Source organism: Octopus sinensis, linkage group LG24 (assembly GCF_006345805.1).
Source record: "Octopus sinensis linkage group LG24, ASM634580v1, whole genome shotgun sequence".
NCBI classification, from domain to species: Eukaryota; Metazoa; Mollusca; class Cephalopoda; order Octopoda; family Octopodidae; genus Octopus; species Octopus sinensis.
The window spans coordinates 6,702,034-6,714,966 of record NC_043020.1 but is presented as its reverse complement, the minus strand read 5'-3'; positions in this window follow the sequence as shown (position 1 = coordinate 6,714,966).

Below are 12,933 nucleotides of genomic sequence, written 5' to 3'. Positions count from 1 at the left end.
ATTATATTATTATTATATTATTATTATTATTATTATTATTATTATTATTATTATTATTATTATTAGTATTATTATATTATTATTATTATTATTATATTATTATTATTATTATTATTATTATTATTATTATATTATTATTATTATTATATATTATTATTATTATCATTTTATTATTATCATCATATCATTATTCATTAGTCTTATTTTATCACTTCACTACCGAGCACGCCCGGTGTGTCTTGGGTATGTGCTGTGGTTTGTTGTGATGCTCTTATTTTTACTGTTTTGAAAGTGTTTTACGTAGGATGTGTACAGTGCCAAGTGGTACTATTTTCTTTCTCTCCATCCTTCTGTCCTTGTGGTGTCCCCCACATCTGTGCCCCTGTGGCTAATAAAAGTAATTACCATCATCATTATCATCATCACTATCATAATTACTACTAATATTAAGGCAGAGAGTTGGCAGAATTGTTAGCATGCCGGGCGAAATGCTTAGCAGTATTTCGTCTGTCTTTACATTCTGAATTCAAATTCCGCCGAGGTTAACTTAGCCTTTCTTCCTTTCGGGGGTCGATAAATTAAGTACCAGTTGCATACTGGGGTCAATCTAATTGACTGGCACCCTCCTCCCAAATTTTGAGCCTTGTGCCTATAGTATATTAATATTATCATCATCATCATCGTTTTCATTAGCATCTTCTTTCAGTTGTTTCCATTTCTTGCCGAGTGTCTTCCTGACACCTAGGGCAAAGAAACGTATTGTATCCATTGGTAGGCCATTTAAATAAACACACCAGATTATTCATTTACAAAGTCATGTGACAGAGAAAAAGGGGAAGATAGACAGAAAAAGGAAAAAATGAAAAATAAAAAGTAAACAAATAAAATAAAGGGGAAAAAAGGAAAGAAAAGTCACAATGACAATGCTCTTCTCAATATGTGTGACCAGTTACCAGTTAAGACAATATTTTGCACTTCCTGCATTGGTGGTAAGCCAGGGATCATCCCCAAATAATTTTCGGCTCCTTTTATGATCATTCCAAGTGCTCCTACAATCACTGATGTTATAACCGTCTTGAGATGCCACATCTTTCCAAATTCAGTTAGCAAATATTTATATTTACTAAGCTTTTGCCGAGATATTATGGTCACAAAATATGCTCATCTCAATCAATAAACAGACTTTATTGCTTTTGTCTTTCATAACAATATCTGGTCTATTTGCCTAGATGGTCCGATCTGTACATACTGGGAAGTCCTAAATTTTAGTTACATTTTCTCTTATTATCATTATTATTATCATTATCAACAACATCATCATCATCATCGTCGTCGTCATCATCATCGTCGTCGTTGTCATCATCATCATCATTCTCGTCGTTGTCATCATCATCGTCGTTGTCGTCGTCATCATCATCATCATCACCATTACCATCACTATCACCACCACCACCACCATCATCATCATCATCATTATTTCTATAGCAGAACATCCACCGATCCCAATGCCCGCCTGGTCGAGGGCTGTGAGCTGCCTAACAACATTCTAGGTGTCAGGCACCCAGTCCTGGTCTTTTTTTCATCCAGGACTGCAGCTCCATCAAGGAGACGAGCTACGGAAAGTCGAACCTCACAAACGGAGCCCACACACACTCACCATCTGGCAGGGAGGTGCGACGACGCTCATGGGGAGACTCTGGGTGCTGACAAAAACGAACTGCCTCGCCTGTCCCAGAGAACTTTCCAGTCGGGAGCTACCATGGATAATTTCCAGATGTCCTTGACCTTGCAGTGCTACTGGAAGGGGGCAGGTGCTATCGGTTTGAGATAACTGCTACAAGCACATATGTGATGTCAGGCAGACTTATCCATTCTGCATGCACTCGTTCAGTGACTGGGCAGTGAAATTTTTTTTCCCACAAGATTTCGGGAACCCAGTAATGACCTCATTTGCATACAGCCAATCAGAGCTCATCTTGATGAGCCACATACTGTGTACTGCTACAGTATGACCAGTTAGGCATAGAATGGTGTATGTCACTCTGTGAATACAGCATAGTAAGTCTCACATAAGCACCACTTTCCCCCCTCCTCCACCATCCTCATAGATCAATTGAGCACCATCTCTATATGGAGCTAACATGAGGTACCTATGCTCAGATTGGTATTAGTGATAGTGCATGTACCCATTGATATATGCAAGGAGGGCGCAATACAACACAACACCATATTGATTACAATGTTTCCAGATCAACGCCAACATTTAAAATTAGCAATGTACAAAATTAGGAAACTACATTCGTTAACATTTTCTAGTAAATTATGCAAATTGGCAACACTTATGGCTTCATCTGTGAGCAGCTCTCCATTCCCTTTATGCACTAAATTCCACATTTGTCTCCCCTGTGAACCCGTTTAGAACAGACTTTGCTATGACGCACGTTTCCCTCTGAACTCAACCAGAGTATTTTCGTGACTAGGTGGACACTAGTTTGATAGTTGAGCTCTGATTGGCTGTATGCAAATGAGTTCATAACTGGGGTCCAGAACTTCCGTGGGAAAAAAATTTCGAGGCCAGGCATTGCTGACTTCTGGGGTTATGTCGAACAGCTGCTGTCACATGTGGGGCACTGTCTGTTGGCCATGTCTGTAATGATGATTACCCCACCGCCCTCCTTCAATCGGACAGGCAATGGCAGTTTTGCTTTGCCTGGTGGCTGTGACAAAAGGGTTGTTTGGTGGACAAAGCTGGAAGACATGAGGACAGACACATTCCTCTTTGGTAGAGCTCTCATTGACTTCTTTAAGTTTCACTTGGAAAGGAAACTGAGAGTGGAGAAGGTATAGCTGTCCTCGAGTGAGTTTATTGAAAGGTGAGTGAAAGTTGCGAAAATGGCAAGAGTGGATGGTGCCTCTCTAAGTGTAGACCTGTGAGCCAGAGTGAAGGAATTGGAGAGGGTACTAGCTCTTGGGGTTTCATGGAAATCTCAGACATTGGGGTTCCTTGATTATCATTAGAGGTCATCCTGTATCACGAGGGACATATCTCTACCAACCCCACAAAATTTTTTTAAACATATGCTATATGTCCCTTCCTTTTCTTTGTATTGACCCCCTCACCTTTCACCCTTGTGGAAGATAAATGAAATCACTATCATCATCATCATCATCATCATCATCATCATCATTAAGGTAGCGAGCTGGCTGAATCTTTAGCACGCTGGGCAATATGCTTCGTGACATTTCGTCCGTCCTTACGTTCTGAGTTCAAATTCTGCCAAGGTCGACTTTACTATTCACCCTTTCAGGGTTGATAAATTAAGTGCCAGTGACACACTGGGGTTTGATGTAACCGACTAGTCCCCTCCCCCAAAATTCCAGGCCTTGTGCCTTCAGTAGAAAGGATCATCATCATCATCATCATCATCATCATCATCATCATCATCACCATCACTACCACCACCACCATCACCGTCGTCATCATCATCAGCATCATCACCATCACCACCACCACCACCACTACCATCACCATCACCATCACCATCACCACCACCACCACCACCACCACCATCATCATCATCATCATCTAGGCTTAGTGTCAATTGATACTAGAATTACATTCTGAGTTCAAATTCCGCTAAGGTTGGCTTTGCCTTTCATCCTTTCGGGGGTCAATGAAATAAGGACCAGTTGAACACTGGGATTGATATAATTGATTAGCCACCTCCTCTAAAATATTTCGGGACTTGTGCCAACTAAGACCGATACTATTATTTATGGTAAAATTAAGCTACCATATCAATAAACACCTTGAACAGATACAGAACCTTTAACCCATTGCCTACCATGAGCCCCATTTGGGGACCTGCTAAAAACAGTCTCACTGCTGGTTGTTCATTGTATTTAAAAATGAATTGTTAACGAACACTGCAATTGCAGAGGTGTGTTTAACAATATTTAGTAGTTCAAGTCTGTCATTATTAGCTCTGGCTAATTCTAGGGGACATTTTATGTCATAAATTGCAATTTTTGAACCACAAAAATATTGACTATTATTGACTATTACTGACTTCCCTGGGCATGGACACATTGAAACTCCGACGTCTGGCAGCTGACTTGGCAGACACCCATAAAATTATCAACCATCGTACCAACAATAACTCTGAGCACCTTTTCAAACTCCACCTGTCTAACACCCGTGGACATGTTTACAAAGTCAGAAAACAGCACATCTCCCATGACTTTAGGAAACATTTTTTCACACTGAGAGTTGCTGAAGCATGGAACAAACTGCCATCATCAGTTGTTAGTTGTCAGAGCACTGCGTCCTTCAAAACTTCCATGCTTCCTGAGATTCGCCAACACTACACCTGATATTCTCTCCTCCATACACACGCAAGCATGTATCTGACTCATACACTGTTCACTTTCCAGACATTTGTACATTACTGCATATGCTTTATACGCACTTTTGACAAGTTGTGGTGCACCTGAGCACTGTATACAATAATTTCATTATTATTATTATTATTATCATTATGAAAACGTTTTTTCTTTTTCTTTTTTTTATTGCATTTCCCATTTATATCATTCATTGATATTTCATACACATTCACATTTGATACTATAGTTTTAAAAAAAACTGAAACGTTTATTATTGCAATTGAATAGAAAAGGATAAATATGCTTTTTTCCAGCGATCCCCCTTTGAGGCTTTTTGAAATATTTATCATAATTCCCAAAATAATTCACATACACTTTTTTACTCTTACTTGTTTCAGTCATTTGATTGTGGCCATGCTGGAGCACCGCCTTTTAGTCGAGCAAACTGACCCCAGGATTTATTCTTTGTAAGCCTAGTACTTATTCTATCGGTCAGTTTTGCCGAACTTCTAAGTTACGGGAATGTAAACACACCACCATCGATTGTCAAGCGATGTTGAGGGGACAAACACAAACATACAATCACACACACATACATATATATATATATATATATATATATATATATATATATATATATATATATATATATATATATATATATATATATACGACGAGTTTCTTTCAGTTTCCGTCTACCAAATCCACTCACAAGGCTTTGGTCGGCCCGGGGCTATAGTAGAAGACACTTGCCCAAGGTGTCACGCAGTGGGAATGAACCCAGAACCATGTGGTTGGTTAGCAAGCTACTTACCACACAGCCACTCCTGCGCCTATGACGAAAATTTAAATACTACATATTATTTTAACCCCTGAGGCATCAGGCAAAGCCAAAGAATATGAATAAAGAAATTTGGCAGTCAATGGGTTGGTTCTTTTCTTTTCCACCTGCACCATCTCTAAGAAGTTGGAACAGATTTTTACAACGAGGTAAGTATGTTAAAAATTCTCCCGACGTTTTCGTCATAAATATATTAGCTTCTCCTTCTTCAGCACCATCAAATAGTTCGTGTAGAAATGTTTAAGATGAGTTTTAGTGATCAGAACTTAATTTTAGCAGCCTGATTTTAATTACTATGTATTTCAGTGGTTCCCAAACTATGAGTCGCGAACGGAATCTTAGTGGGTCGCAAAAAGTTATAAAATTACGCATTAGCTTTGATTAACTGCTGTCTATTGTTTTTACTCGGTAGAGTTAAGGGGATCGTCATAAACTGACTCTAAAAAGTTTGGGAACCACTGGTGTATTTATTTCGCCGACAAACTCCATCAATAATTTCAGTGGAGTCGAATTGTCATTTTGTCTACGAAGGGTTTTGGTTTTTTTAAAGTTATCTCCCTTGAACAGTAACTGTGTTCGTCCGTTGGATATCTATTGACGACATGCACACACGCAGACGAGTCTCTCTCACACACACACACATAAAACATTCTTAAAACACACACAAAAACATACTTTATATACACACTATACACACACAAACACTCTATAGACAAATATACACACGCACAAATGCTCAATAACCAAAGGTTCACACACATACAAACACACACGTTGCAAACAAAACGATGATTTCATGCTAAAATGAAGGACGGCGATTTACCTGAACGTAAATCTTCGTTTTTATGAAACTACACATCTTTCGTTTTTACTGACCATACCAAACTAAATTCACATAGTCTTGATTTTCCACACATTGTGTATAATAAAAATAAAAAGGGGGTAAAGAGCCCCTTCAGTCACGAATGACCATGGGATTGCACCTAGAAAGTTACCCTCCAAGGCTGTTTTATGGAAGACCAGTAGTCGCCCATGCATACCCGCCTCCTCTCTTTATGCCACTGATGTTATCCAAGGGAACCGCCTCCTCTCTCCATGCCACTGATGTTATCCAAGGGAACCGCCTCCTCTCTCCATGCCACTGATGTTATCCAAGGGAACCGCCTCCTCTCTCCATGCCACTGATGTTATACAAGGGAAAAGCAAAGGAGCCGATACAGCTTGGCATGAATGATGCCACAACCTCGTAATTGTGAGCCCAACACTCTAAATACTGAGGGAACTGGAGCAACATGAAAATAAAGTGTCTTGCTCAAGAAAACAACACACAGCCTGGTCTGGGAATCGATCTCACTACCTTGCGTTTGTAAGCCCTAGGCTCTAACCACTGAGCCATGCACCTTCACACATTGTATACATATACTCTCTTACTCTCTTAATCTCTTACTTGTTTCAATCATTTGACTGTGGCCATGCTGGAGCACCACCTTTAGTCGAGCAAACTGACTCCTGGACTTATTCTTTGTAAGTCTAGTACTTATTCTATTGGTCTATTTTTGCCAAACCGCTAAGTTACAGGGACGTAAACACACCAGCATCGGTTGACACACAAACATATACACACACATATACATATATATATATACATATATACAACAGGCTTCTCTTCAGTTTCCGTTTCCCAAATCCACTCACAAGGCTTTGGTCGGCCCGAGGCTATAGCAGAAGACACTTGCCCAAGATGCCACGCAGTGGGACTGAACCCGGAACCATGTGGTTGGTTAGCAAGCTACTTACCACACAGCCACTCCTGCGATAATTTGTTATAACACTGAAATTATTATTATTATGTATAGAAAGCTGCATAACTGCCATAATCCTGTGTATATCAACTGGTTAAATAAATATATTCACCTCTGTTGCATTCTGACCTTTTATGGTTTATATATTCCTCATGGAATAATTTCATTGATTGGATCTCCTGGATGAACACTCTGCATTATACTCCTCTGTACTGGATTACTATGTGGTCTGATAGCCGAGTCCCCTAGAGGAGCTTGCTGTGAAAGTCACACAATCCCATGAATCCATATATTATGCTACAAATATATATATGTATATTCTTTTCTTTTCTACTCTAGGCACAAGGTCTAACGTGTGTGTGTGTGGGTGGGTGGGTGGGTGTGGGTGGGTGGGTGGGTGTATTGTAGTCAAAATATTCTTTGCATAATGTTGGCACATGGAGACTAACCCTAGTTCTCCAATAATGGAGGCAAGGTGAGAAAAGGAACCCTAAAAAAAGGTATTGCTTTCAATAAGCTTGGCATTAACTGCAGATGTCTAGCCATCCAGTTTATTGCAGTTGAGAGAGAAGTAAGAAGAACACAAGAAACTTGCTTAAGCTTTGGTTTTGGTTGTCTAGAATGAAAAACAGCACAGGTTGCAAACATAGTCGACTCCTATAATATTGATGTTGCTGCTGTTGCTGCTACTGTTGTTGTTGTTGTTGTTGCTGCTGTTGCTGCTGTTGTTGTTGTTGTTGTTGTTGTTGTTGTTGTTGTTGTTGTTGTTGTTGTTGCTGCTGCTGCTGCTGCTGCTGCTGTTGTTGTTGTTGAGTGTAGCGGTCTTCGTCCCAGAGCTCGCAAGATCACGCCTCTGTAGTGGGAGAAGTCTGAAATGTGGTCCTTTGCTATTCGTAAGACCCGCAGTAGAGAAAGCAGGTCAACCCCCCGACACCGAGAGCATCGACGGATGGATGAATGCGCATCCGGGCTCAGCGGTTGTGTAGGAAGTCGGGGACAAGATACAGGAAAAAGAGTGAGAGAAAGTTGGAGTGAAAGGGTACAACAGGGGTCGCCACAACCCCCTGCCAGAGCCTCGTGGAGCTTTAGGTGTTTTCGCTCAATAAACACACACAACGCCTGGTCTGGGAATCGAAACCGCGATCCTCCGACCGCAAGTCTGCTGCCCTAACCATTGGGCCATTGCGCCTCCACTGATGTTGTTGCTCTAAATGAAACCAGGCTTGCAGACACCAGTAAATTAGGAGACATTGAAAGTGGATATACATTTTTTTGGAGCAGAAAGCCAGCAGATGAACCAAGAATTCATGGCGTTCATGCTGTTGAAAATTCAGTGCAAATATGCTGGACATGTTTGAATGAAAGATGACCGTATTCCGAAAATTCTTATGTATGGGCTACAAGTAGAGAGATTCTGCAGTAAAAGAAGACCCATCTATAGATATAAGGATAAGTTGAAGCAATCACTAAAGTTTCTACAGCTTAATTAAACTTAAGCTTAATTAAACTCTACAGCTTAATTAAACTTTACAAGTTGCCATCCATCCCTCAAGCTACTAATGAGCATCTCATGACATTCCATATTCCTCAATGTAATTCCTCTTCTAAACACATTATCAGCGTATATGAGCCTACTTTATCAGCATCTCTCTTACTTCAAACTGCAGACAGTTCATCATCATCATCATCATCGTTTAATGTCTGCTTTCCATGCTGGCATGGGTTGGACGATTTGACTGAGGTCTGGCAGAGCAGATGGCTGCACCAGGCTCCAGTCTGATCTGGCAGAGTTTCTACAGCTGGATGCACTTCCTAGTAAAATTCCATATCATGACAAAGTCGTAATGATGGACAATTTTAACAATAGGATAGATCAACAAATGCACCGTGTGGTCAAAAGTAATAGGAAAGCATGGAACCAGAAGGATAAATGCAAGCTATTTGCAACTGCTATCTTCTTGTCAATAGTTTCGTCTAACAATCGCAAATGCAGTGTTTCAGGAGGAAGATAAATAAATAAATAAATGCACCCTTTTTAAAGCCTAGCCAGGCTATTGGGCCTGGTTTCCCGGTTTCTATGGTGTATGTGTTCCCCAGCTGGACAGGACGCCAGTACATCGCAGCATTACTCATTTTTGAGAGAAGAGGAGACTGTGCCATGTCCAAAAAAGTTACTTATAAGGGGAGAATTTGGCATATTTCATCCCTCCTTTTTGCTAACTGCTATAGCCATGATTCGAAACCAAACTGCAAGGTAACCGGTCATACATCACAACCGAATGTGTTGCGTGAATGTTTAGTCTGTCCAAGAACCTGGAGATTGTGTGTACAAATATCTGGAAATTCTGCATAGCAAGAGGTGAGACGTCTGAATTAATCAGCTGCTCTCAACACTCTGCAAAGAGTCTTGGCACAAGAAGAAGATTCTGGATGACTGAATCATGCAATTATTTGATGTTGATTGGTTGCTTAACCCTTTAGTGTTTAAACTGGCCAGATCTGGCCAAGATATCCCACCTGCTCTCTATTGGAACTGGCCAGTTCTGGCCAAAATATACTACCTGCTTTCTATTGGAACTGGTCAGATCTGGCCAAAATATCCCACCTGCTTTCTATTGGAACTGGCCAGATCTGGCCAAAATATCCCACCTGCCTTCTATTGGACTGGCCAGATCTGGCCCCCTCACACCTATCCTACAATGTTAATCTAAAATTAAATTATTCCATCGTAAAAAGCTCGAAGCTACAAAATAATACATGATTAATTCAAAACAATTGTTTAAATAAGCATTACATCTAACAAAATAATTTGAATGCTAATGGCCCAGTGGTTAGGGCAGTGGACTCGCGGTTGGAGGATCGCGGTTTCGATTCCCAGACCAGGCATTGTGTGTGTTTATTGAGCGAAAACACCTAAATCTCCATGAGGAGCCAGCAGGAGCTGGTGGCGACCCCTGTTGTACTCTTTCACCCCAACTTTCTCTCACTCTTTCTTCTTGTTTCTTGGGTAACGCTGTGATGGACTGGCATCCCGTCCAGCTGAGGGGAACACATATGCCACAGAAATCGGGAAACCGAGCCCGTGAGCCTGGCTAGGCTTGAAAAGGGGGCATAAATAAAAAAATATATAAAAGGGTTAATAAGCTGATCTTGTGAAACCACTGTGGTTTGGTTGTGATGTATGATCAGGAATCTAGCAGTCCAGTTTCAAGTCACTGCTACAGCTGTTAGCAAAAAAAAAAAAGGTGGGGAATGAAATATGCTCAGTTCTGCTCTCATAGAATTACAAAAACTGAATAGAGCTGTGTAGTTAGAAAAGAGATGGAGGGTAGGATGTTAGGGAAAAGAGAATTGGGGAAGGTTTTACAGGGACAGGTTGGGTGCAGGGGTAAAGGTCAATGTGCATAGTCATGGCTCAATGTTTCGAGAATTGGACTCACAATCATGAGGTAGTGAGTTCAATTCCTGAACCAGGCTGCGTTGTGTTCTTGAGCAAGACACTTTATTTCACGTTGCTCCACTTTACTCAACTGTAGAAATGAATTGCAATGTCACTGGTGCCAAGCTGTATCGGCCCCTTTGCCTTCCCTTGGATAGCATCAGTGGCTTGGAGAGGGGAGGCTGGTATGCATAGGCAACTGCTCATCATCATCATTGTTCGACCGTGGTCGAGACAATGGAATTTACCATGCTACGCCAGACTTCACGGTCCATCATAGCATTACGGAGGTCCTGTTGCTGGATGCCTGTATCCCTGGAGATTACATCAGGGTAGGAGAGTGTGCGCCCTCTGGTATTGCGAGTAGATGGCTTCCAGAGGAGAAGAGTAGAAATTGCCTCGTTTTCAGCTCTACAACAATGTCCAGCAAACTGGACTCTCCTACCTCTCACAAGAGATGACACAGGTGGTAGTTTCCCATATATTTGTACTTTGGTTGGATGACGCAATTGCTGGTCTTCCATAAAAACAATCTTACCCAGACTTGTGCCTCAGAGGGTAACTTTCTAAGTGCAAACCCATGGTCATTCATACATAAATGCCAGTGTCATGTAAAAAACACCCAAGCTGGTGCCTTGTAAAAGGCACCCATGTCAGCCCCATGTCAAAAGCACCTGTGCTGATGTCACATAACAGGTACCATGCACACTCGGTAAAGTGGCTGGCGTTAAAAATGGTATAGAATCTTGGAAACCAAGCCAAATCAGACTGGAACTTGGTCCAGGTCTCCAGCTTTGGTCAAAACTGCCCGACCTATTCTAGCATGGAAAATGGATGTTAAATGATCATAAAAATAATAATAATGAAATTATTGTATACAGTGCTCAGGTGCACCACATATATCATCATGATGATATATAAATATATATTTGCACATATGTGTGCATATTCACTGAATATATAGCTAAAAAATCTTTATTACTTCTAATTCTTATAGCAGTTAGATACAGCCATAGCTTGGTCAGTCAGTGGTTGGACTTCACAACCTCATATGTTCTTAAAATTTAAATCTACATCTTTGTCTGTATATCTACCTTCTCTATAATGTTACTACTTGATTTGAAAGCTTTTGTATTTATGGAAAACCTATATAATTGGCTGATGAGCACTCAGCATCTTAAATCTGCCGTAATACTTACAACTTTTAATAAAATGATGTAGTACGAAACGATCGTACCAAATTACCGGAGTCATTCTTGTTGCTTATTTTTGATTATATATATATTATATATATATATATATATATATATATATATATAACAATGATAAATATCAAAGTGAGTTATATACAGTAGCGGTAACACATCGTGACGTATTTTGCCATTTCAATATGGCTAACCCCTAAGGGTGGATGCTAAGGCCAGCTGGAGAAGTGTGTCCTCCTGGGGCTAAAAACTACAGTAGCATCCACCCCTTAGGGGTTAGCCATATTGAAATGGCAAATATACGTCACGATATATATTATAGATAGATAGATAGATAGATAGGGAGAGAGAGAGGGAGAGACAGATTTATCTTTATATATAAAAGTGAAGTTGTGTGTCTGTCTCCTACGATTTAGATTCCTAATTACTCCCTTCCCATTTTAATGCATTTTTTCGCTATTATATAAGGGAAGTAACTCTCTAAAAATGTCTACGATAAGTCAACGATTTAAAAAAAATTTACCATAATTTTTTTCCATTTTCAATGCATTTTTTTGCTATCTTTTGGCTATAACTCTCTAAAAATGCTTATATAGTTATTTCCCTTACAAACCCGAGCACCGCCGGGCGATACTGCTAGTATATATATATGTATATATATATCTTTTATTTATATACAGTGGATCAGGCGTTGCTTTCAAAACATTCTGATGCATAATATATAGACACACTCAAAAGGTTAAACTGCACCGCAAAATGTGGGAGTATCTAATAGTCGTGATTCATATCGAGCCCTTCTGGGTATTAGCGCGCGTCTACCATGAGTCTACGATTTAAAAAATAATTTACCATCATTTTTTTCCATTTTAATGCATTTTTTCGCTATTATATAAGGGAAGTAACTCTCTAAAAACGTCTACGATGAGTCAACGATTTAAAAAAAAATTACCATAATTTTTTTTCCATTTTTAATACATTTTTTTGCTATTTTTTGGCTATAACTCTCTAAAAATGCTTATATAGTTATTTCCCTTACAAACCCGAGCAACGCCGGGCGATACTGCTAGTTATATATATATATATGTGATTGATTGATTGATTGATTCTAGTTTCAGCTCATGAGCTGTGGCCATGCTGGGGCACCGCCATATATATATATATATATCTTTTATTTATATACAGTGGATCAGGCGTTGCTTTCAAAACATTCTGATGCATAATATATATAGACACACTCAAACACGTTTCACTGTGAAATTAGTT